General features: G+C 41.2%; 1 long non-coding RNA gene across 3 annotated transcripts in view; it reads left to right on the forward strand.

Moving 5' to 3' along the window:
• The window catches only part of LOC138103724 (uncharacterized), a 47,102-nt gene that overhangs the window by 9,295 nt on the left and 10,937 nt on the right, over positions 1 to 26,870 (forward strand). Inside the window, exons 3-6 of one of the 3 annotated variants that reach the window (XR_011147818.1) lie at positions 2,120 to 2,172; positions 10,351 to 11,446; positions 13,799 to 13,961; positions 14,487 to 14,571. This is a non-coding gene — a long non-coding RNA (uncharacterized lncRNA). Of the gene's footprint in view, positions 1 to 2,119; positions 2,173 to 10,350; positions 11,447 to 13,798; positions 13,962 to 14,486; positions 14,572 to 26,870 lie in introns of those variants that run through there. The other 2 variants (XR_011147817.1, XR_011147819.1) reach the window with 2 other exon arrangements.

Raw genomic sequence — 26,870 nt, forward strand, 5'->3', positions numbered from 1 at the left:
CCACAAATGCCAAGTCATTAAACATGTAATTGGATTTTTTTTTTTTTTTGCTATCTTAACTTTTCTACGTTATAAAGGATCTTTACAAATTAATGACAGAATATGAAGCTGCCCTGAGAGCTGTTTGCCCATTAAAAACAGGCATGAAAAACTCCTATCCCCATCACTTAGAGAACTATCCCACCAATTTGCAATTACTTCTGCCACTGACAGTTCACTGGACTGTTAAGTTATATTCTGCACCATGCTGCTTAAAGTGGTTAAGTCAGGCAGGTATTTTCTGCTTTTCTTTTTTCTTTCTTCTTCTTCTTTCTATTTTTTTTCCCCTGATTGTGAAGCAATTAAGCTATGTCAGTAATGAAACAGCAGAATTTTAGTACTAAAAAGACACAGTTATTTTAAAGATGGATCCCTGGAACTCACTGAGTATATGTGCCTAGCACCCTGATCCAAAAATGTTTCTCTGAGTCTATTCAGGACCTCCAATAAAAGCCTTTCCTATGTCATTCACAGATATAGAGAGGCAAGAAACCTTAGTAAAAAGCTAAAGAACTCACTTCTGCATCAGATAATGACAATGATAGTGTTAATGGTAATTAGGAAAAGGATTCACTGTGGCTTTTTTTTCTGCCATTTTATGAAAACCTTCAATTGAAAATGCAGTAAAAGATTAAAAAATATCACTTATGTCAAGAGCTGGAAACAAAAAAATCTAAGGCTTTAGAAGCTCTTTGATGGGAAAATCTAAGTGACAGTTGTGTTACCTTTACTATTAGGTGATCTAGCCTTTAAACAGAAATTTTAATGGCATTATTGGGAATTGAATATGTCAGTGAAGCACCCTGTGTCCATGGATACCCCTCTATGAGTTAGAGCTATTGGGGCAGTTGTGTTCTGTGCATTGTGTGTGGTTTTACTTCTCACAGACCTCATCTCCTTGAGGTGCTTGTGATGTATCTAGTAAGGCATCTGCTCTTTGTAGGTTGGTGATTAAGTAACACACAATTCAGAAAGTTGTAATATACAATTTCTATGTTTCAAGTGGGAATTAAGGGAATGATTTAAGAGAATATTTATTAAATAAAAAGTAACCCATCTCAGCATGGCCAAGGGTGAGATAACCAAAATGTAAATGGACTTTTTAAAAACAGTGTGTTAAGTGTGGGCTTTCTGTCAAGGTTGCTGGTAGGATTCCTTTTGAACCAGTTCTGTGGTATCGCTCATGAGCGTAGGAGGAATTGTAACTTAGCAACTTCTGATTTAAAAAGAGAGATCATCAGTTATTATTGAGGGAGGGGAAAAACCTGTGCTTCATAGAAGTTGTGTGATGTCTGTGAATCATTACAGTGATGCAACTACAGGAAAGGCAAGTATAAAAAAAATCTAACAGTAACTTACAGGCACTAATGGCTACAATAAGACAAATTCAAAATGGAGTGGCTACAGAGAAGGACTATTAAAATTAATAGGGGAATATAGAACCTATCTTATGTGGAGACATTAAAAGAGATTGGACTTTTAAATAAAAAGGGGCAAGACCAAGGCAGGAGAGTAATAGTATTACTGTATAATTATCTTTCCTCATGGGAACAAATGGTTTTCAAGTTAAAGAAAAACAATGAAAAATGCAGATAGGTGCAGATAAATTGCATATCTGGGTGCAGCTGTCCTCTGGACAGAGAGTGCTGGGAACACCCACGTGCAATTTTGAAGCATCCTCTTTGAACATCACTGTGTCTTTACAGTACCTCCTTTACCACATACACTCCATGTATATTTTTCAGTGCATCCTAATAGATGTCTTTTTTATAAGTCTGAACTCCAGTAGGTCTCTCAAGTAGATTAATGCTGAGATATTGCTGGATAAAGTGGTGTTTGTACTGGAAACAGCAACTCATTCCACACTGGCCAGGTTTACAGGATGTTTAATTTGCCAGACTTTTTCTTTCTCCATCTTCAACTCTCTCACTGCAGTCTGGTTTGATATTTTCAAAATTCATCTTGGCTCTCTGATTCTGAGAATTTAGTTTGGCCCACCCAACTAAACAGAAGAAAATAACCAATGCTTTAAGGTGGTAAAATGCACTTTCTCCTCTCACTGTTTTTCTTTTCCTTGTAGGCTGTTCTCACTCCTTTTGGTTCAAAGATCTCCAGGCAGAGGTTTGAGTTCAGGTATTCTTTCATTTTTTAACCTCATACTTATTTACACTAGTGTGATTACAAGGTGGAATGTATTGCTAAACCAATGGGAGATGATTTAACACCCCTTTCCCGAGTTTGGAATGATTTACCAAGACTAATAATTTCAGAGAATTACTGTTTTAACTGCTCATGCTCCGTTCAAGCACTCCATTGCTACTCTGCAGAGCTTTATACAAAAAATACAATTTAATAATGAGTGGAAAACCTCCTGCTCCAGCCTGTAAATTAATAGTTGAAATTTACTCTTGAGCAGACAGCTCATGTCTTGGCCAGTTCACACCTGGTATCACTTCAGGGCTTGTGTGAAATTCAGGCAGGCCATAGGCTTTGTGCTGGGTTTTTAAGCAAGGTTAGTTTGACTCTGCAGCGAGCAAGTGCAGTCGTATGTTTCAATAAGGGGCTTATCCGTTAGCATGTGAAAATGTTACTGCTAATTTTACACCTTGAAAACAAATCAGGGTTTCACAGTTCGAAAGCAGAAACCAACCAACTATAAACCGTCAGATTGACTGTGATCTCAGAATTGAATAGGTCTATTTGTTCTAACAAACAGTTAGGCCATTAAATTGCAAAGCCTTCCAGTGTTTGTCCAGGTAAATAAGGACACATCCAAATTGATTATCTGTTGTTCGGAGGTAATGATACGTAATAAACTATTCGCTCTGGGTAACGTAACAGAAATGTGCTGTAGCCCACAGATGTGCCGTATCTTCCCCTGTAAGAGCAGGATCTATCCACTAGCTGTAGTCCAGGTCTCCACATTTCACTCTCCTGCCCTCCCCACCCCTGCAGGCAAGATGCATTTGCCTGATGAAACAAACGGGTACATTCTTCTTGCTCCCATAACCCTGTGTGATGCCCCTGCTTCTGCTGATGGGAATTCCTCAGAAATCTGCATGTGGGTACATCAGCAACTCACAGAAAAAGACTTCAGGGACATTAAGTTTGATCCTGTTCTTTCTGGTGTCATTATACTCATTTGAAAAAAAAAAAAATCTGTCATCACAGACGTCAGATCTACTGGCTGCCCAGCAATAAGTCTTGTGCTCATGTCAAAATGTCTCCAGCAGAATTTCTAGGATGAAAATTCACAGCTCAACATTAGGCAGCAATTTATGATGTATGATACAAGCAGCATGAGCAGTATTCTATCAGGAGAAGGGGGAATCTCTAAATTTTGTCAAATGGAAAGTAGTTAAATGATCCTTTTCTCAGTTAGGAACTTAACTGACTTTTTAAGCTGTCATATAAGAATTCTTCCCATGCACATATTCTTAGTATCTCCAGAGTTAGACTATGGTTATATACAAATATGGCTGGAAATCTCATTGTTGGGGAAAGGGCATAAGCAGCTGGGACTGAGAACCAGGGGCAGAAACATTTTCCATCAGCAGCAGGACCTTCTTTATGGGATCCTGCTCCATCACTTGTGACAAACACCAAATTGAATGTTTGTGGGGACAAACTCAGAGAGGGTAATAACCCGTGCTGAGGCAGTGTGAGAATGATAAATGTTTTATTGTCTTTATTTTTCTCACATCACTTGCCAGTTAGACTTACAAGGTGAAATTAGTAACCTTCTGTGGTGGAGTTTGTCTTGCCAAATTTTAGCTGCCTGAAGTATTGAGTGGGATATTGTGTGTAAATAAAACACTTGAATTTAGACACCTAGAGATGTTTATGCCCAGGTTGGTGTTTGGGCTGTCCTTACAGCACTGCCTGTGGCTCCTGAGGAGCTGCTGGAGCAGAACAGCCAAGAGTCCTAGAGCCTGGAACAGTACCATCCCCTCACTCTAGGAGCTTCACTGACTGATGGGTCTCATGGCACATCAGCAGAGCAAAGCACGCAAGGACAGCTCATCCTTCCTAATTTTAGACCATTTTAGCTGCTGTGGTACCCTTCTGCCCTGGGCTGCCAGTCATGCAGAGGAGAATCTCTTGAAGGCTCTTTATGAGGAGCTTGACCATCACTGGAGGTTGATGGCAAGGAACATGACCTGTATTGATGAGCAACCTTTAGAATCAGGGAGAAGACAGGTGTCTTAAACATTTTCATTTAATCTGTCATAAATGTCTATTTTAGAATGAGACAAAATCTAATTTCTCCCAAACCATTGTTTAAAGGGGACTGACTGTGATTATTTAACTGACATTTGGAGCCTTGTGCTGGAAGAGAATCACATGGATTTGGTGGAAAAGAGGAGGTCACCTTTCCCTGTTTACGGTGTAACTTTGCTGATATCAGGAGGGCAACACAATGGGTACGTTTAACCAATGTCCACTGACATAGAAAGCAAGATAACTAATCAAACAAGTGAACCAGGCTTATCTCTCAGCGATCGTGTAACAGATGGCAGGCAATATGGAAAGGGGAACACACAAAGAGAGATATTAATATAAGATAGGTAGATAGAGGGAGCAGGACTTTCAAAAATAATAAATGGCTCAAATTGAAGGGCAATTCTCAAATGCATATTCAGAGACGTGTTGAACTCTTAATGGAAAATCTTAAAAATAAAAAGGTAATGCAGGATCATGTGTTGACATTTATTTTCTATCTGTAAAAGGAATAAAAAGCACATAGATTTTTCTTGAGCCCTCTTTTCTCTGAAGTTGCTAAATATTGGAACTGAGATGATGTAAGTAAAAAGACATTAATATTTTCTTTCAAAAAAGGGAAAAAATAATGAATGGAAGAGTGTTTCTTTTTATTTCAGTTCAGAAAATGATAACACTAGTTAATCTCTTAAAAGATGAGAAATCTGAATCAAAAGACCTTCCAACAGAAATGCAAATATGTTTGTAACCACTAGATGGTACTTAAAGCACAGGGTTGGAATGAGTTGCTCTGCTGTGAGATGTGCAGTGAGGGTATCTGTGTCAGAGCTTAGCATAGTCGAGGTTGGTTTTATTTTTTCCATATCCAGGAGGAAGGGGGGAAAAAAAGAAAACCCGAAACTAAATCTCTTCTGTGCCTTTTTTTGACTTAAAAAAGAAAAATGGACGTGGCAAAAGTGTTTCTGATTAGATTGGTACAAAAAGATGATGCATTCTTTCTGGATGAATCAGGAGATATGAGGTTCTGTCACTCTTTAGATATAGACCTGAAATACTAAGCTTAAATTTATAGCCTCTTGAATGAGCCACAGGACTCTGTTTACTCATAGAGTAGAATTGGGTGCAGTTCCAGCAGTTCTTCTGTGCGATCAGTTACTTTATCACCTTGATCAGTTCAGAAGATACAATAACTCTCTTTTTTAATACATCCTACTACAGTAGATCCTTTATCAACCTGCTTTGGATTTAATCACACTTCTGGGTCAGGAATCCTCTCCCCATCTGTCTCTTTCACATACATGCGAGCACATGCCTGCACAGCCATAAATGCCTGCATGTTACTTTTTGATTTTTTTTGAAATTTTTACATTTTCTGGAGGAAAGGCTGGAAGAGATAGGGACCAGGTCCAAAGAAGCGACAGCTCAATTGCAGCAGCCCTGTTTTTCCCATTCTAGTTTCCAGAAACAACAATCTATTTCCAGAAGGAACTAGGAGAGGAATTTCCATCTATAAGAATGATATTTCAGTGGCTACCTGGAAATTTAAAAGTGTATTTGGCTACAGATTTTGGACTTTCAGTCTGACTTTATAGCATGAACTCAAACATGTTGTTCTCTTTGTGCTGGGTAACCTCTCCCATTCGGTACCAGGCTCAGTAGTTTAATCTGGTGCTTTGGTTTGGCTTCATTCCTCACATAAATTTTTTACAGCAAAGAGTAGCACTGGAGAGGTCAGTGAGATTTTCCAGGAAATCGTGAATAACAAATGTCTCTCCATGGTTCCTCCCGATGAACACCCTGCTGTGCAACGGGGAGCATTTCTTCCTGACCTCTTCTGCCTGTAAGCTGTCCCTGGAGGTTTGTGGATCGATATTGTTGCTCAATGTACATGCAAAGGTTAGGCTGATTCTTATTCGCTAAAAAAAAAATGCCACTAGGTCTTTTCTAAGAGTATCCAAAACGATTTGTCTCTGAGCTATTCTGTGTCATTGAGCTCTAAACTCTCCAAATATTTGCTTGGTGTCTCTGATTATCCAACAACAACAACAAAAACCAGACCAACCAACCAACCAAAAAAAAAAAATGCAACAACAACAACAAAAATAAACCCAAACATTCCTGTGATATCTTTATACAAACAACCATGAATGACAGTAAGGTTGGAAACGTGCATCTAAAAATGTTACAAAGTGTTAAATGATCCAGAGAGTAGGGAATGACTTTGTTACCTAGGCCTAACTTTTCTTTAGGAAAGGTCAGTCTGTGTCTGTTGCTTCCTATTTCTTTGCCTGTCCATAGCAAACTTCATCACAGCAAACCCACACCTTTGGGCCCGATCTAAAGCTCCTTGAGCACAGGATAAGTTCTCCTGGAGGACAAAGTCCATTCATTAGTTTATGGCAGCCGCTGTGAGCAGGAACATTTTTTACAAAACAAAGTTTCGGGAATAACTCTAGCATTGATCTCATCACTGAGATTTGCTCTTACATAATATCTTTGCACCAAAAGGTTTGGCTTTGGTAATGAGACATATGAAACTTTTGAATGTGAGTTTTACCCTGCACTTCCTGATTTTGACCAGCTGTTTTCTGGGAATTACTTTTTTCTAGCATGAAGGTTGCTCAGAAGTAAACTTCTGGGCGGTTTTTATTTTGTTCCATGGTGTTTTATGAAGATGCACCCCAGCATCTTTAGAAGTCGCACACTGGTTGTATCTGTTGGCCAGTTGCATCCTATAGCATCAAGAGGGTCAAGGAGCTGCACCTGGCGCAAGCATGCTGAGAACACTTCTGTCTTTCTTGCAGTTGGTAACATCTGGTTTTTTTAGTTACAACTTTCCTCCAAGCCCCTGATATTCCTTTCACATATTTGTTCCAAAGCTGCACTGCTCTGAGCTCAGCCATGGAAGTATTTGCCATTTATTTTTCTGAGAGAAAATCCTATCTGTTCCTGTCTGCCTGCTGCTCCATCTGCCTGCCTGATCTGCTGCTTCATAATCTGGAAGAGAATACCTTTTGGGTTGTTTCATATATATTTGGTAACCACTACAGAGCTTTGCTGGAAGGGGCCAAACTCCTCCGTGATGGTGAAACTTCACTGAATTCAGGTAGTTGTACAAGATGAATCAGATCTTCCCTTGAGACCACTCCAGGTACAAAATGTGTAGATGTGTGTGTGAACAGGCAGAGATGGGGAGGGGAATCAGAAGTAAGGTTTTGCAGAGGTTGTTCCAGGACAATAGTAAATCATACACTCACTCCTGCACTGCACAGAATGTGCTAAAGGAGAGCAAGAAAAATGAAGGAATACGCAATTCTGCCCACTTCAGCAGTTAGGCTTTTGTTAGAATACTCTTAAGCAATTACAAAGCTGCCAGGACTGTGTTTAATTAAATATGTAAGTATCAGTACAAAAAATGCAAGCAGCACTTAACGTCATGCCTACAAGGTGTTATTGTTCTGTTTATTTTTTGCAGATGGATATTTTTTCAGGAACAAACTTGCGAAATGTTGAGAGAGAGAGAGAAGACTGTAGAGGGAAGTAGTAAAAAGAAATATGGATCCTACAGAAAAAAGGGCAGTGCTTATATTTCAGAGAGGCAAACAAAGTACAGTGCATATGTGACAAGGAAGTATGACTTGAGTTCCCTACTTAAGGCTTCATTGAAATTGCCCAGTACTTGAGAGAAAACAGATGACAGAGTAATTAGAGATGGTGCATACAATTTATCAGTCACGGTCTTGAACTTCCTGTAGCTGATTGGAATGACCAGATTAGCTTTTACGAGTAGACCATATATTTGGGGGCGATGAGGGGAAAGGAGGAACATAGCTGAGCAAAAATAATACCTCTTTATTTGCCTAGAATCATGGAATGGTTTGGGTTGGAAGGGACCTCAGAGAATATCTAGTCTCTCCCTGCCATAAGCAGGGATGCTACCCACTAGATCAGATTGGTGACTCAATGAAACCTGAATCTTTAACTCCCAAAAAAACTTTTCTGTAGGTTTTCAGGTGAGGGGAGGCACAGCCATCCAGCCCCTATGGCTCTGCTGTTCTTTCTGGGACAATCTTTGCACACCCAGGAACGTATGGGACTGCTTTTGCTTCCAGTTGAAGAGGGGCTCAACTGTCTACAATTTCCTGCGTACACTAAAGCTTTGCCTACAGACCAGGCAGGTTCCAGAAGGGCTGTGTCCTCACAGGGTCTTACTGACTTTTTCCTAGTGGAAAAGCTGGTACAAGATTTGATCCCAGGCTTCTTTTTCTTGGCATTAATGAGATTAGTAAAAACTTTGCATATAATCCATATTTTAAACTGCAACTAGGGTGGGGTAGGAGAATTCTGGGACAAAATGGTAGAACTCTGGGACAAAATGGTACAGTATATAGTTTATATATCTTGGTTAAATTATGTCAGAAATAAAGGTGCAGTCACCCTTTTTCTGAACATCAACATTTTCTGAAAAGTTAGTGTGCTAGATGAGGCAGCCAAGGCGTGCTTCCTTCCCAGCTACCAATAGTGCAAAGTATTTTGATTCCACTAGGCAAAACGATTTTTAATTGCACTCAAATCCATCAGATACTTTCTGGAAATCATAACTGTGCCATTGTTGTGGGGGTTTTCTTTTGCACTAGAAGGGGGATCACTTCTGCCCTGCGACTCACTACTCACAGCCTTGAGAGATGTACCTGCCGGTGCCACGAGTGTGTGATGACTCCCAGGCACAGGACTTAGGTTCAGTAAGAGAGGTGTTTTGGTCTAAGTGTTGGAGTCCTGCCTTGAGTGTTATTTCAAAGAAAGATATACACCACAAACTCATATGGTCTGTATGTGAGGTTCTCCCATAATTTTTACGTGAGCTTCATTTGTCCCCATTTAAGAGTGTGAACCAAGAAAGAAGAGGGGTATTCTTACACCAGAGGAAAATGTCTGCATTGTTACTTGGGCATGAACCTTTCTCAGTCTCCACGAGGGGCAAATAAAGAGAGGTTAAGGTGAAATAACAGTTGGATTTGTCTTTCAGTCCCCGAAAGCTGTGGCTATAGTTTTCAGAGAGGCTAAAGGAATTAAGTGTATATTTCTTTTTCAAGTGAAAAGCCCAAATCTCAGACATAAGCCTAGAAATTAAATGTTTTGCATGCTGTATTTTAGCCTCAGAACTGATCATGTTTTGAGTTTATCCATGTTCCTTTATTACCTGAACAATCCCGCAGCATTTATTATGCTAGTAGCAAAATCTTATGTTAATTTACAAAGAGAAAAAATTGGGGACATCCGTAAGCTCCCACACAGAAACACTGATGAGGAAACAACTTAGCGTTGGGTGCACTTTCTGTATTTTCCTCAGACTGTCTCAGGTGGAAGATGCAGAATGAAAATGTTCCGGTGATAAACACTTGTGAATGGTGGGGAAAGACACTATAATTTCAGGTGCAAATCCGATAGCTTACCCTGCGGATAGAGGGAGAGGATTAGTTCCCTTCACCCTCTTCTCATACCTCCAACCACCCCCCATCTTCAGGAGCTATATCCGAACCCTCCATCTAAACCAAAAAGCTTTATCTGTCCCTTAGTGAAACATCTTTTATTTGCCAACTTGTTTTTCCCACAGACTCCCGCTCCCTTTTGTGTTTGCGCTAATGTTCGAATGTCTACACCGCGTAGCCGATGATTATTTGTGAGACAGAGTGAGTTAATGCAGATTTGCAAGCTGTTCCCATTTGTTAAATGTCAGAAAAACACATGCAAGTTACTGGCTTTAGCACTTAGCTGCCAGCTGGCTCTTCTGAAAGGAGGGGACAAATGACAGTCTATCAAACAGCATGCTTTCAAAGAAAGAGGAGACCTGTTCCAGAACTGCAGCTTCAGAGACTCTTTTAACAACATAAGCAAAACTGGGAGCCAACCTCATTTTTTCCCCCTGGCTGTAATGAACACATAGCTTAGCGACAGCATTCCCCCACCCCCAGTAAAAGCGAACTGGAATTACAAAGCTTATGAGGAAAAAAGTGTCATTTTTCCCCTCTCTCTCTCTTTTGCTTTGAATTTTATTTATTTTTATTGATTTCTTTCTTTTTGGCTCAAAAGTAAGACCAAAAATGCCAAAAGGGAAAGGAGTGGGGTACTGAGATCAGTCACAAATCTCAGAAGATTGCAGGAAACTGTGCCAAATGGAAGTGTTTATCCATGGGTAAGTGCCCAGTGTAGATTAACATATTTTAATTATGGTCTCTGGGTTTGCTGCACTCCCTGAAGAATACATGGTTTAGGCCTCACTGGTGAGCCAAAGTTGTCGGGGGGAGGGATTATTTTTGGTCGTGCATGCTGATGGGGTGCTGTGTCCTCGCTGTGCCCGGAGTCCCGAGACATGCCTTTCTCCCGGAGCAGATGCCGCAGGATGGCGGCGGCGCCGGTTTCTTTGTGCCACCCGACATGCTCCGACCCTGACCCGGAGGCCAGCGCTCCTCCGCTGTGGCTGCCAGCGTGGGGGCCGGGGCACAGCTCTGCTTCCCGGGGTGATGTCCGCCGGGACCTCCGACATCACCCGCTCATTAGGATGTCTCTGAACAGCTGTCATGTGGTGCTGACTTTTTGTCACGGTTGACAGCGGTGAGATTAAAGCAGGTAGCCGGAGGCTGAAAAACTCCTTGTTTTGTTACGAAGCCCTGAGTCATCTAACCCCGTTATAAATATTAGGTGTCAGATTTGGATTCACAGAGCCACTCGTAGCCTTGGGTAGATCCCATTACACAAATGGTCCAATTTATTACAGCAGGACTATTTGTATACAAGATTGCCATCATTGTCAAGATGTCAAAATCTGGCCTGGTATGTTTAATGTTTCATAATTAACAAGCTGCATCATGCTAGTGAACGTCTTCCAATTATAGAGTAAGATTTTTAAATGAGTGGTCAGTTCCCAGAGTTTTCTATGGTTTAAACTCAGCGCCAGTTAAGACAGGGCTTTGGGAAGACTGTGGTGCCAGGCAAGGTCCATCTTTTCTTCTCTGTTCTTATTTTAAGCCAAACATCCAATTTCCTTCCTATAGGAGAAAGAGAGAGACAGACCCCTGAGGAAGATAATTCATGTTCCATAGCTTGCAGAAGAAGGAGTCTCTTTGCTTACCTCTGTCACTGGAAGGAGCCCACGTTCAGTGCTACCTGATGGAATGGGAAAAACTAGGTGAGATGAAACCTTTTCCAATTGCAAACAGTGCCTGCAAAGCCCATTACTCTGTTGTTCATAAATTCTTTTCAGGAAAACTCTGAAACAATTAATTTGGTGCCAAAGATGCTCTCAAATTGTCATCTAAACCACATGACCTTTCAGGTTTTTAGTCCATGGGAATAATAAATCTCTTGATCTCTATGCTTTTACCCTGAAAACCTGCCCTGGGCACCCCTAAATTTGAACAGTGGGTTGGCTAACTCCTGCCTAAATCCCAGTGAGATCAGGAATTAGGCAAAGTTAAGCCTCTGAATCTGATAGGTATAACTTGAACCATCCCTGATGTCTTCAAGTTCAGCACAAGGCCTTACTTTACTCAAGGCCCCTTTCATAGATAAAAAAGGTCTAGCTATTTAAACGAAAAAGTGAGATATCCCAGGTTCCAGGCTGTCCTCATTCAGATGAATATGAAATAAGAGACTTCAATTGCTCTAAACTTCTCATTATAGTCTCAAACTCTAGGCTTTGAGACTGTCTGGGGAAAAGGGCTATAAAAGTTATTGTTCTGCAGCTGGAGGAATCTAACCCCATTTTGAATTTTGAATGCTCAGGGTCTTCAGAGCTATGTCCATAGAGATATTCAGAGATATTTAGGCACCCAACTGCTCTTTGTCTCAGTGCCTTCATCAAGAGACATCACAGTCTGCTTGGATGTAAAGCGTAACAGAAAATGAAAGCACCAAGCAATATCAGCCTGTGGAGAGAGTGAGAAGACAGTTGTTAATCTGAAAATTTCCTCCACATTAGATTCTTATTATCTTTCCTTTTGCACCATAAACTGTTCCCTGCAATTGTGCTTGGGATCATTCAACTGAAAAGAAAAGCTCCCCTGTCCATCTGCCTGGCAGGACTGTCCAAAGGTACCTCCTTTTCTCCTTCCTTTCCTCAGATCTGGCTGGCAAAGCTTATCAAACAGAGCATTATGATACAGTAGCCTCTCCAAACCTCCAAAGTCTGACTCTGAATACTGAGATCCCTGAATTTGTTGCATATGGCACACCTGCATTTTTAGTGGATTGAAAATATTGCTAGGGAAAGACCAAATTTGGCAGCCTGGGAGAGCTGAGACTGCTACAGATCCACACCAGAGGTCCCACGAGTCTGGAGACAGAGCATGTATTCCCTGCAGGTGCACAGGCACACAAACATATGTATTTATACAGAGATGGATCCAGATCCATATACCTCAAAGACTCTGCACATACACAGTCAGCACCCACAGCCCTTTATGTCCCCTCTCTGGCTGGTCAGGGTGAAAAATGTGGATCCACCAGTAGCTGGGCTCAGATACTCAGTCTGACCAGTAGCTACCTGGGAATCCCAATCTTCCCTCATGTTGCTGGCACCTGGTCCTGGGAGGACCTGAGGCTGCAGCCCCCCTCCAGGGTGGTACAGACACCTTGCACACACCATCCCAAACACAAGAGCACTAGCCAGTCCTATTTACACAGCTGACTGATTTATCCCCTTTTCCTTCAGTTTCTGCTTATTTGGCTCTCCCAAACCACTTTGACCCTCCCTTTCCCCCCTTTTTCAGTTTTCTTACTTCTTCCAAATATCGCATAAGTTCCATCCTATCCCAAAACACTCTTCTCATGTACCTCATAGTGTGCCCCTGGGTACTGACCTCTCTCTGTTCCTGAGGTGCTCCAGAGAGCAGCTCCCGTGACTCACTAGGGTGGGGTGATGCTCCTTATGGGCACCCCTGGGAGGAGGCATGACGGGGGCTCATTTCTTCCCTGAAGTTATTTGGGTGCCCCTTCCTCACCATTATTATGCTCTGGGCTTCTCTGTGTCTGTGTGGAGATGAGCCTTTTATTTCACTGCCTGACAAATGCCTGCTTTCTGACAGGATTTTCTTGTTGCCTGGGTAGATCCTTCTTTGTCTCTGAGGTCTATAAGCTCTGTCATACTTTTTACATGAAGAGCATTGGGGTGAGTAAGCCCTTTCCCTTCGTTTCCTTGAAGAATGTCAGGCTCAGACTTAAGCAGCAAATGCTGGTAACAGCAGCATGTGGTTCGTGTAAGCAACTGGCAAGACAAGACCAGCCTACTAAGTAGAGTAGGGTGTATCTGCAGAGACTGTGGGGATCTGGTCATTAGCTCATGGACTTCTGACTACGTGAAAGTCAGCATCCCCATTGGGCAAAAAGGGTATTAGTGCTAGATTTTTCTTGAGGCATCATTGTCAGTAAGTAATGGCAGCAAAATACTCAACAGTTAAGGGCATCAGACACTTCATTTTTAAGTGCACACAAAACACACATTTTCAAGGATGCTTAGATTAATGATCTTACTCATGTTCAGGTGAAACTTCCTGTGCATCGGTTTGCAGCCATTGTCCCTTGTCCTATTGCTGAGCACCATGGAGCAGAGCCTGGTCCATCCTCTGACACCTCCCTCCAGACACTGAAAGACATTGATGAGGTCCCCTCTCAGTCATCTCTCATAAACTGGAATTTTAGACCTGGTAAGAGCCACAATAAATATGGTAGAGAACAGGCAAAACTGAAAGCTATTTACCATTTATCCTGAACCTGTTTTGTCAGCATGGCAGCTATACTTTGAGACAGGATGGTGGTAAAGTACATATTGTGATTGAAAATATTATTTTCTCATTTTACTGCTTCCTGTGCTAGTTGAGAGAGGTTATCCTGGGCATTTGTGTTTGATACAGCCTGGAGTGCTGTACATTGAGCCAGCTCTGAGTGAGGAGGCTGCAGGACCTCAGTTTACCAGCACCAAGCTGGGATGACCTGTCTGCTTGAGCAGCCAGAACTAGCCTCTCTTCAGGTGGCGATGCTGCAGTGCAGACGCTCGGCTATTTTGGAGCCAATTTAAATCTATCTCACAGTGATGTTTTATGCAGAGCAGGCTTATGCTTAGGGCCTGATACATAGCCCACAGAAATGGATAGGATGCTTTTGACTGTGCTTCAGCAAACTCCAGCTAAATCCCTAAATTCTTCCCACCTCACTTTCCTTCATTGAAACAGGCATAACCACCTTTTCTTAACACAGTGCCCATCTTGCTCAACACAACAGATCATTCAGGGAGGGAGAGAAAAGAGAAGAGAAGAGAAGAGAAGAGAAGAGAAGAGAAGAGAAGAGAAGAGAAGAGAAGAGAAGAGAAGAGAAGAGAAGAGAAGAGAAGAGAAGAGAAGAGAAGAGAAGAGAAGAGAAGAGAAGAGAAGAGAAGAGAAGAGAAGAGAAGAAGAAGAGAAGAGAAGAGAAGAGAAGAGAAGAGAAGAGAAGAGAAGAGAAGAGAAGAGAAGAGAAGAGAAGAGAAGAGAAGAGAAGAGAAGAGAAGAGAAGAGAAGAGAAGAGAAGAGAAGAGAAGAGAAGAGAAGAGAAGAGAAGAGAGAAGAGAAGAGAAGAGAAGAGAAGAGAAGAGAAGAGAAGAGAAGAGAAGAGAAGAGAAGAGAAGAGAAGAGAGAAGAGAAGAGAAGAGAAGAGAAGAGAAGAGAAGAGAAGAGAAGAGAAGAGAAGAGAGGAGAGGAGAGGAGAGGAGAGGAGAGGAGAGGAGAGGAGAGGAGAGGAGAGGAGAGGAGAGGAGAGGAGAGGAGAGAAAAAGAGAGAAGAGAGAAGAAGAAAGAAAAAGAGAGAAGAGAGAAGAGAGAGAAGAGAGAGAAGGAAGGGCAGATGGTATCATCTTAATGCAAATAATAAATAATCAGATTAATCCCTGCATCATGACAAGAGTTTCATTAGGTACAGAACTAAGGAAAAACACTGCTGTGTTCCCCAGGAGCAAGTCAGAGGGGAATGTGATAAAAAGTGCTCCCAAGCTTGCTTTTTTTCATTCTTTTTCATTCTTCTTCTATTTTTTTTTCCTCATTTGTTTTATACTGGGGGTAGAGCAATGTGGCAGAGCAAAGACAGAAAATTACAGTGCTTGAAGTCAACTTCTGTGTTGAAGAGATTTTTGTCAGCATCTCACGAGCAGGGTGACCAAATGCTCACATTGTAGGGGTCTTGTTTTCGTGATCTGCATCCATATGTCACTTAATCAGAGAGGCACGATTATGGACTAAAGCAGGCGGACCTGAAATGTCAGTGCTCAGGTAGGAGGAAAGTTCTCTTTTCCCTGACTTTTTTAGCTGAAATGTTGAGCTCTTTGCACTGCTATTGCTGCTTCTTGGTTGCATTGTTTCTATTTCTGCACTGTCCTCATGCCTGTCACTGCCTGGACCTGGTTCAATAAACACATTAGCCACATCTGAGAGTACAAATATTTCTTCAGGGGCTTAAATGTGTATTTGAACATGTGATTGCAGTAACTGCACGTGCAGTCGGAGCCAGCCCAGTATGCACCATCAGTACTGACATGTCCAAATTTAGAAAGATCATAGGAGGAGCAACACCGGTGTCAGAAGACAGGGAGCACAGACTGGCTGCGTCAGTGGGTCTGCCAGAGGTGGTCCTGTAAGTCACATCGGAGGTGAGGTGGGATTGCCAGTCACTGGAAACCCTTTGTGTGGAGGATGCAATTCATGTCCAGCATTGGCTGTGCTTCTCCTGAGCATGGCTTTCCATCTGCTTGCTCCTAACCACAGACTGGGGGTATCACCTCTTTCCTTGTTGATGTAGCAGTGGCACATGCAGCAAAAGGCCCATGGTGGCATTTGTTGCCATACTGCAACCCAAAAAGTCAGTGTGGAGATTTCCTGTTGGCACATACAGTAAGAGAAGAAATTCATCTGCACATTTCCCAACAACATTCCCTTCTTTTGCAATTCTGATGTAGGGGATTTCTTCCAGTGCAACAGCAGCTAGTCAATACACACTATCACAAACAGCACGAACTGAGGAAAGTGAGCATTAGTATCTGAAGAATGATTAATAATGTGCTTTACAGAAAAGTTTTCAAGTCTGAATTCCCTGTTAAAAGCTGCTTGCTTCATTACAGTTACCAAAATAGGCAAAGAAAATATTCCTTGCTTATCCCAAGACTCCTTAACTCCTGACAATTTTAATAAATCAAGGAACATTTGTAAGTACTAAATGTTAAATGTGTATTCACAGTTAATTTTTAATCAGCTAACAACAGTGATGTGTTAATTGAATGCCATTAAGAAACCATAACTTGATGCATTAGCTATTTTTCTATGCAGAGGAACTTTTCCCAAGGCTTTCAGTTGTTGCCCAGGTTGCTTTTGAAAAAAAGAAAAAGTGTTTTAAATGTGTTTAGACCTGGACTGTTCAAACCCTAAAACTGAGCCAAGTTCACAGGGTTAACTGAGGTTTGTAGTTCTATGAACCTGAGCTGAATTTTAAACAAGACTGGTCTAAGTTTCAATTTATCTTGTGCCTTAAGGTATGACTTGGAACCTACAAAGTGATCATGTAGGCTCAACATGTAGACTTCAGATTTCAATATGAATTGCTTAATTTTTGGGATGTCAAGCAAAAGATCAAGCACAGAAGGGTGATATCCACCCATCTCTGAGACTTGGGAAGCTTGCTGGTTTTGCATCCAGCTTATCAGCTGGCTTCTCATTGGTATGAAGTCGGTAGAGCTGTGGTGCTTTTATTCTGAATGAGAATTTGCACTAATGCCTTGATCACACATCTCCTGAATGTAGTGCAACTAGCTGAAGAAGATGCTGCTCTCTGTCTTGCCCCATCTATTGCCTTCTGCTCCGGCTGGCCTGTGGGATGGACTGTTTGTGTTTTCTGCTTCATGCTTTTTTTTTTGGTGAAAGCAAACTAGGTTTGTTTAATCAGTCTTATTAGGAACTCTTTGCTAACCTGGCTGGATCTGAATGTCAATAGGCACTGTTCATATAAGCAGCTGAGAGAAGAAGTCTCATGGGACAACTTTGGGCAGAGCTAATGGGAATGGGCTGAACCTACTCCTTTGGCCAGCTATGGTACAGATAAAAAAGAAGGCGGTGATATCCCCACATTCCTCTCTGTACATAGTCCTAGCATGAATGTTTTACATATTTCTGAAATAAGTCTGATCAGAAATGCAAGGAGGAAAGGGGGAGGAGAACTGTGAGACAAAAACAGCTAAGTTATAAATATCTCTATTTTTAGATACTCAGATGAAATTTGCTATGGGGGTTTTTAGTGATGGTAATCAGGAGAAGAATGAAGGGCATCAGTAAAGATGATTTAAACCTATCCAACAAAAATAATCTACTGCAGTTGGCTCATTTTCTTTCTGATGTTGTGCTCAATGAAATGAATTTAAACTGTTTATTTTACAATTAACATGCAATGTGCATTTCTGAAGTAATTTATGAGAAACAATTTTCTTTTTATGTGGGGCTGCAGCAGACAGAGAGCAGAGATTCAGTTCACAACGTCAAGGTGAAGCTCCAGGGAGGGAGAAGGTGCTTTCTCATATATGAATTTTGCCACTTTCCATAAAAGTTGTGTGCCCTTTCATGTGTCTTTGCCACAATAACCTCAGGATGCCAGGAGGGGAAGCTGGAGGAAGAGGATGAGGGATGTCAGGCTCAGGGGCACCTGCTACTTGCAGTGTTGCAGAGAGCATTGTCTGGTTCATGAAAGTCAGAGTACAATCAAGGCAGACATTTGCTATTAAGTTAGAAACAGATTGAAGCAGAAATGTGGGAAACAGTCTGTCTCATGAGAGGCCAGAGCCATACATTGCTGAGTTCCCGAGACATTTGTGTCCTCTATAACCAGGTCTCTTCTGTGGCACCCCAGCTGCCACATGCAGTGTGTATCACTGGACAAGACAGAGGTAACACTATCCTTTCTCACAGTCTCACCTGTAAAAACCCTGTCTTCATGCTGCATTAATAACCATTATCCATCCCCATTCTCCAATGTGCTGTCAGCAGCATGGATGAGCTGATGATCTGGGTATTATCCTGAGATTTCAGAATGTAAGGTTTGGTTCCTTGCTCTGTTATATATTTCCTCTGTGACCATGTGTAAGTTTCCTCCTAAGGGAAATATGCTGGGTTGTAAAAGGATCTTGAATCTTGAAGATAAAGTCTTAACAAGAGTCAGTGGCTGGAAGCCAGGCAAATTCCAATGGGGGAAAAAGGTGCACATTTATAGTGGAAAAGGCAATTAGCTCTCAGAACAAACTACAGAGATGAGGGAAATTCTCTTAATTTTGATGTCTTCAGTCCAACACTGAAAAGCAAATGTAGCCAAGTACAGGTTAAGTTTAAGCAAAAGCATTTGACTGGGTTTAGTGCAGTTATGATTGTGTGGCAGTTAATAGCTGATGATATCCAAGTGGTTAGACTAGGTGAGCTAATGCTCTTTTTCCAGGCTATGCGTTTCCTGAGCCTACAGCACAAAATAATTTTGAAGGACAATGTCCTGTTCTCAACTCAGCATTTAAATAAAGCAAATTTGCCTCCATAGCAAATATCTGGTGTGGAATCCATCTCACCTCACTTAAGTTCACTAAAAGTGAGCCACCGAGCAATTAGTTATCAAGGTTAGTGCTAAAGTTGATGGCAAGTGCTGGCATATGCCATGAGTATTTTGGCTGCCAGGAGTGCAGATACTAGATGGGCACTCTGGTCATGCTCTCTCCATCAACTAGAAAAGAGCCTAGATTAACTTGGGCCTGATGATGATCTTTTAAGTGGATGAAGTTGGATGAGATGAATTCCAGTGTGTACACCCCTAGCTCAGATGTGTAGCAGCTATACTGTTGCCTTCACTCTTCTCATAACACCTCTCCTTCTATTTATCACAGTTGCAAGACATTCCTACATTTCATACCCACCCCAAAACCGCTTTCACTTTACCAAAATCAAGACCGACCCCAGGGATTAATTGCCCTCTGGAGATACTTGCCTCTTTCTATTATCTGTGATGGAGCCCGGGTGTCTAGCTCAAACTTAAATCATTTTCTGTCCTAAATGATAGGTACAGTCTTGTAAGAGATTGAAAAAACCCCACCATGTTTCATCCTAGCTGTGCTTGAATTTTAAGAGATGATTTTTCAAGGAAATCTGAGATTCGCCCAGATGAGTGGAAACATGCTTATATTAAAAAGAGGAGCGAGAGGAGCATCTCATGTGACTTCAGCTGTCAAAAAGTTGTAACATAATCATGTGAGGCCAGTCATGTTGGGTTGACATCTCTAGAATTGATGTCACCAGTTCCAGATGCCTGTCCCAAGATGGGGTCAACCACTGAACAAACAAGGCTTAATTCACTGTCTTCAAACACCTTTTTACTGATGCACCCCAGATAAGGGGAAACATTGTTTTGTTTGGCTGATGAAGGAATTTAGAACTAGGGACCAAATTCGACTTCAATTTTTTAAGTCAGTATGCTAAGTAAGAAGTAATCCTATATTCGCTACTTAGGCAGGGATGAAATAGGCACCTCCGGAGGGTGATTCAACCCAAAAAAGGTCAGAGTCACCTTCTCTAAGAGTACCTTCATCTCCTCTCTTTCAACTGTAGAGAAATACAAGGGTGACCATGACCTAACTTAGAGTAATTAACTAAATAGATAAAATAGAGAGGATAAATCTGTATCAAAAAGTCTTAAAACCCAAACCAACTGAAATTTTCAGAAATCTTCATCTGTTAAAATTTTGTTGACATTGCTGGAAAGAAGATGTATTTTAACGTTGGCTCAAATCTCTCCGTGTGAAGATATTTATATATTCATCTGTAGATACTTATATATTTATTTATATGAACATTTATATATGCATACAGATAGTCATATATATCTCTCACCAAGCAATCCTCTAATTAGGTGCAGTTAAAGAAGAGCAGTATTGCAAGAATTAACTAGAGATTTGGGGTAAGTTTCATGGGGTAGGAGCTCAGGTCCCAATCCTGCAAACACTTTTTGTATATTAATAGCATTACAGTGCAATTCATGGTAGCAATTATGTAATCAACTTATTCTATATCACACTAGACCCCATCATGCTAGCTAAGGTACATATAGATTATATTCAGTTATAAGTCACATAGAGAAAAATCATTAAAAAATGCTGCTAGAGGGACTCTTTTGGTGTGGAAATTTCCTGTAGCATTTTGTTGTGATTGGGCATTTTTGTTGTATTTATTGGCTGGTCATCCTTTTGCTGTCTGAGGTAGCACATGATAATCCAGAGTATCTGCTGATGTTTAAATATTGTCTGTTTATGAGCCTCTGTGATGTTTTCCATTTCAGAATTTTAATTGATGTTCTTTCCTCCAGGGAATTATCTCTGCACAGTTTCAGCCTTAGGTTCACAGACTGCCCCTAGGACTGGACACGTTTCTCCACCCATGTGACCTCTTGTGAGAAACAGAGCAAATTTCCCAACCAATTCTCTCATCTCATCCGCCACATCCCTTTGATTCCTCTATGGTCTACAGGGGGAGGGTAAAATTCCTTCTTCCAGTGCCTGAGATGCAGTTCCTTTTCCCCCAGCATCTCTCTACTCCTCATCATCAGATCTTTTCTTGTTGTCGATAATGCTTTCATGGCAGCCACTTGTGCTTAGAGCTCATACAGCAACTTGAACAGAGTGGTCTGTTTTGATTTCCTCACTCAACAGGAAGGGACATCTGGACCTACAATGGGGGAAAAAAGGCAAGTAACCACTTTTTGCAGCATTAAGGAAAGATGTGATTTTAGCCGTCAGCATTTCATCCCCACACTAGCTATTTTTGCCCCAGGTACAATCGTCACTGCCTCTGTCATGCTTGTGGTGTTGTACACCCAAACCACAATGCATTTGGAGAAGGAGGTATTTATTTTCATTGCCCAAAATGAACAGTGGAAGTGCAGCTTGCTGGATGCCGGAAGGGAGTTGGGAGCATTTGAGCCCAAGATTCAGGAGCGTATCTGTCTCTATTTAGTGGGGAGGGTATAATTTGATCTGTATGGTCAATTCACTGTAACAGAGCATGGATTGCAATTTTTTCCACCTACAAAAGCAAGATTTAATACTGCTAGGTCCTGGCATGCCTGAGCATTTCAAAAGACATGTTAAAGGTCCATAAGAGTTAAGCAGATGCCCACCTAACAGTATGGGTATTTTCCACAAAGCTCAAGATCTTTCATTTGTGGAATAGTACAGGTATGCTGATGGCAAACTTTGATTATCCCTAATCCTCTTTTGTCTGCAGGGGAATAAATCAGAAGGAACGTAGGAATGGGAAGCACACAGTAAAGGAACTTTCTTTTTTTTTTTTTTTTTTTTTTACTGAGGAATATTGTGCTGTATATTCCTTACCCAGCAAAGTCAAGGATAAGCAGATTTTACCTTGGTTTGCATCTTCACCCAGAAAGCTGTGGATAAACTGCCAGGTCTCACTGCCCCGATGGGAAGAAGGAAAAAACTTCTTTTCCTCGTATTAGATTTTCTAATATTGCTTGTCTAACAAAAGTTACTTTGTCCTCACTCTGTGCCAGTGAAATGAAGCTCGTGTTCATTATGGGCTCTTTTCCTATGTCCCTTATTCTTCGGCAATGGTATTAACAGATACAAAATACTGTGGTTTGGATTTAAAAATAACCTTCTGTTTTCATCCACCTTTCATGCTTGAAAAGAAATTTGTAAATTGTCAAGTTGACTTAATTTTTCCTGTGGACTTGCACCTATTTGCTGTAATAAGAATTTCCCCCTTGGGTTTCACTCATCTCCAGCGTGTGGCAGGAAAAAGGGATTAGGATTGTATTTGTCTTCTTTCTGAAGCCAAAACCCTTTCAGCAAGCCTGCTATTAGTTCTGGCTGCCAAAACAGCATCTTAATGCCTTACCTGAGAGTCAAGTATTTTATATTAAGTTAACTTTTGCCTCTGCTGACTTTCAGTATTCTATTTACTTTGAAATCCTCATTCCTTATGGAGCTTACTATTGTTTTATGTGCACTCAAACCTGTATTATGCTCTTTGGTTCCTCTTGCTAACCTGGCAAAGAAATGGGGAAGGAGTCTTGGGGCTTCTTCTTTATCCAGTAATGGCCCATTTTAATGAGTTTATCCTCTGATTTGGAGAGACTCTTAACCCTTTGGCACCAAGAGATGGGCTTTCTTGACACTAAGTGCTCTGCAAATGCATTTTTCTCAGAGCTGTGGGCCACTGGTACCTGGGGGTATTTAGACAGCACTTAGCAGACCCATTTATTTGCAATACAAAATAATGTTTTGTTTACAGCATCCTCCTCACAGGGCATTAATCATAAACCACCTCATTCCAGCTGCAAATTCTTAACCATCCAGAGGGGCGTTTTTATCACTTTTTTGTCACGGTATAAAAGATCTCTTATGTCTTGTGTTAGGAAGAGGGGTGTGCCCATCTGAAGTTCTATGTGCAGATTTTTCTGAGGTGCCTTGCAGTTTTGGGAGGTTTCTGTAAGCTCAAGCTCACAGACAGCAACATCCAGTGCATAAACTGGATGGGCACTGTTACCCAGCTCTGACCATCACATGTTGTCAATGAAATGTCTGTCACAGTAATTTAGAACTTGGCCATCAAAAGGGAAAGAATTTCTATCTTCAAACTACAGACATCTATTGTTTTACATGAAAAAATCAGCTATAAGCTGATTATATTACCTACCTCAGCAATTATCTATTTTTTGCTAAAGGACATAAGTCAAAGTTGAGCAGTCATGATTTCTTCCAGGGGAAGGCTGAGTTTTACATTCCTTCTGGCCAGTCAATTGGAATATTTCTGTGGTGTATAGCATCACTTCATCTAGTGGTCGAAAATGTATCAATACATTAGATAGATAGGTCCATGTATTTTAATATTTTCTGTCTATAATTTTGTCAATGGATTAAATGGAATTTTTGAAGTGGTCACAAGACATATTAGTTTCCTTTTTTTGAAGGTGAATGAACTGACTCAAGGAAAATTGATGTAATTTAACCCAAGGGGATACACTCTGAGTAGTATAAATGTAGGTATCATTTTATACTGTCTATGGCACATAAACATCCACATGTGAGTGTTGTGGATGTGTCTGGATGTGACACAACTGGACACAGTGGGCCCCTGAACCACACACTGGGTGAGCCAAACCCATCTATCTTTCTTTTCTTTTAGTACGAGAAAATAAGTGAACTTGTTACTGGCTATACGATTTTTCTAGTAAATCTACTTAAGTAAGATTTTTTTTTATTATTATTTTAATGTGTATTTCCAAAAAAGATTAATATTTGCTTGCTTGAGATTTTTGTTGTGAAGAATTTATTAAAAGTTTTAATCTGTAATTTTATTTTCCTAATTTTATCTCTGCTTTCATTATGGAAAAATGGGATATTAAGGGGTTGAAAATAGAAAGAAAGGGATATAAAGGAAGAAAGTTGAAGGGAGGAAATGTCCACTTTGAAAAGGGAGAATTTTCAGTAGGAGCAAATCATTAGGGGACAAAAGAGTTTTCATAGAATCACAAAATGGTTTTGGTTGGAAAGGACCTTAAAGCCCTTCTCATTCCTCCCCCTGTCACAGGCAGGGACACCTTCCACTATCCTGGGTTGCTCCAAAGCCCCATCCAACCTGGCCTTGGATGCTTTCAGGGATGGGGCAGCCACAGCTTCTCTGTGCCAGGGCCTCACCACCCACACAGCCAGGAATTTCTTTCAATCTAAACCTACTTTCTCTCACTCCCTAATTTTGAAAAGGAGGCAGTTTTGTTAAAAGCTTCTCTTTTTTTGAAGAGTTTTGTTTTGACTTTACTTTCTTTTGCTGTTGTTTTCAGCTGTATTTCAAAACCTTCCCCTTGTGCTGCCCCCTTGTCTTGGGGTGACCTTATGATGTGTATCCCACATCGCTGCCTATGCCCAGAAATTAATTTTTGTGCCTTTCTATGCCTCTAAACTGAGCCTGAGAGGGAGAAGAAAAAACTGAGCAAAACTTTCTCAAAGCAGTTTGCAGCTTGTTCAAGGTCACACAGAGATAGCAGTTTGTTTTTTTTCCCCAGCTGCGGCAGGGGAGCAAGGAAGCACCCGGCTTGCTGCTTTCCAGTCAGCTTTTGGCCAGTGGTTTCAGTTTCTGGTTCTCCGGAGAGAGACTGAGAGCTGGACTTTGCTTTTCCTTCTCTGGAATTCCGGATTTTCTCTTTTTGCTACTGGACTGCTTTCAACCTCAGAGCACATCAGGAGGACTTTCCATCGGGCACAGAGGGCCTGGCCCTGGGCCAAGCCCCAGCTCTGAGGAGACCAAAGGGAGGACTCTGACACTTTCCCAGGTTTTTCCTCCACAGCGAAACATTTTACCATTTAACCTCATTTTCCTTTCCCGTGTGTTTGTTAAATAAATAGTTTTATCTTCTTCACTTTCCTTCGAGGAAAATTTTTTTTTTTCCCCGAACCTGGTGGGGGAGGGGTGGTTGTGCCTTCTCTCAGAGTATATATTTCTAAATTTGGCCAAACCGGTACACCCCTGATGCAATCCTGCTGCCCTGTTGAAGACAGCTGGGCTTGAATAGACACTGACTGGTTTTGCTTATCATATCTTGTCTGCTGTGTTTTTGGTGGAGTTGGTCCTTGCATAGCCTAGAGACTTGCAGGCAGCTCTTTGCTGCAGGAGCATCTAAATTGCAGCATTCTGTACTGAACAATAACAAAAATAGTGATAATCGTTGACCAAACCATTAGTGCTTTTAAGAGATACGCTGAGATACCTAACTCTGAAAAACTTTTGTGCCTGGGTTTAGCAGCTACTTCTTGTGGTTTTGGAAAGACCGATAGCCCCCAGTTTTGGGGCTTGCTGCTTGCACCATCTTCAAGAAGGATCAATCCTTGTGTGTCAGCATTTCTGCAACCTGACAGTAATCAATGTACACTTTAATTGGATCAGATAGTCTCCTTTTTTTTTTTTTTCCTCCTCCCCAATTTATGAGTGACAATTTCTACAAGATTGAGTTTTATATTCACCTGCTCAGGAAGCATGATATCTGCTCCCTGGCATGTCATATAGCATCAGGACCATCTACTGTCTTGCATGAGGTTATTATGACAGGTTCCTGTGTTTTTGTGGCCTGGCTCCATGAAGCATGTCACATTTGATGAATGTCAGACAAACGTGAGTTGCTATTTGTAGACTTGATTTAGATGAGAAGGAAGTTTTGCTTGGAGAGCTGTTCCCCCTGGATGTGATCTGATTCCAAGCCTTTCAGTTCAGGACTGCAGTCTTCAGCCCTGACTGAATGATGGGTCGATATCCAATAACTCATGATCAAAAGCTGAAGTCTTCTTAATCAGCAGAGCTTGGGTTTCCTTCAGGGGATGAGAACACTGTGCAACGAGTCTGACAGAGATGCTATATCCAATTTCTTTAATCTGAGGACATTACAGGCAAAGTTAACTTGGCATTAAACATTTCTTACATTAATTACCACAGCAAGATAAAAAATAATAGAATATACATTTTGGTGCTCAGTCAGTTAAGACCAAACCTGATTCATTTTAGGCCAAAGCTCTTCAATTAGGGTTGGTTTTCTTTAGGATGTGTGGTTTCCATTTAATTGAGCTATACTATCTGCAAGTTAACTTTTTTCCTCCAACTAGGAGCAAGAGTCTTAATAATGACAAATGGATCTAATCCATCGCCTTTCATCATGGTATCGAGGTACAGAGCATGAAAATTTATGACAGTCAAAAGATTTTGCCATAAAAAACCCTGCTGTCTCCTGCCTAGTTGAGCCAGCATTGGAGATTTCTCTGTCATCCCTGTTGGTATGAGTCAGGTGTCAGACTTGGCTTCAGCTTTTCTTTGGGGACAGCATCTGTCAAAAGTGCATGACACACAGAGTGTCTTCACATTTGGCCAAGATCTTCCTGAGCAGTTCAGACCTTGTGAATATTAAATTGCAAGTTTGCCTTCTCTTTTCATGGTTTATTTATTTTACAGAAGGCATCTTCTCTTGTTTAATGATCAAGTGATCTTTCAGGCATATCATTTGCAGTATTCAGCATTACTTATAGAAATCTGTCATTTCTCTGATACTCCTTTGTTAAGGTTGTCTTGGAGAATTAGCCCATGTGTCTGCCAGTTGAGGAGAGGAGAAAAGAATTTGGCAGAACTTTTGCCCTTCTGACTCCTTAGACCTAAAAGGAGGGACAGCACCATGTAGACGTTACATGTGGCAACAGGGTGACAAGGCAAAAAGCCTTGAGGGTCTGAAAGTGAAAGACAGGCAGCACTGGCCAGAACTAAACATGATGTGGGGAAATATTTAATGACCAGTGTTTCTGCTAAGTCTGAGACAAGTGCCGAATCTTATCCTTAGTTAGCCAAACATTGAACCTACAATTTAAATGTCCCTGTTGACCAAAGTCATTACCTCTTTTTAACAGATGGAAAGGGACTCTGCTAATAGTCAAATTGTTGATCACCAAGTTTCCAGGGTACGTTTGGGATAAAGGCAGTTCTCCCATGAGAAGGAGAGCTCATTTTGTTTGTACCTGTAAACAG

Source organism: Aphelocoma coerulescens (genome assembly GCF_041296385.1).
Source record: "Aphelocoma coerulescens isolate FSJ_1873_10779 chromosome Z unlocalized genomic scaffold, UR_Acoe_1.0 ChrZ, whole genome shotgun sequence".
Taxonomy (NCBI): Eukaryota; Metazoa; Chordata; class Aves; order Passeriformes; family Corvidae; genus Aphelocoma; species Aphelocoma coerulescens.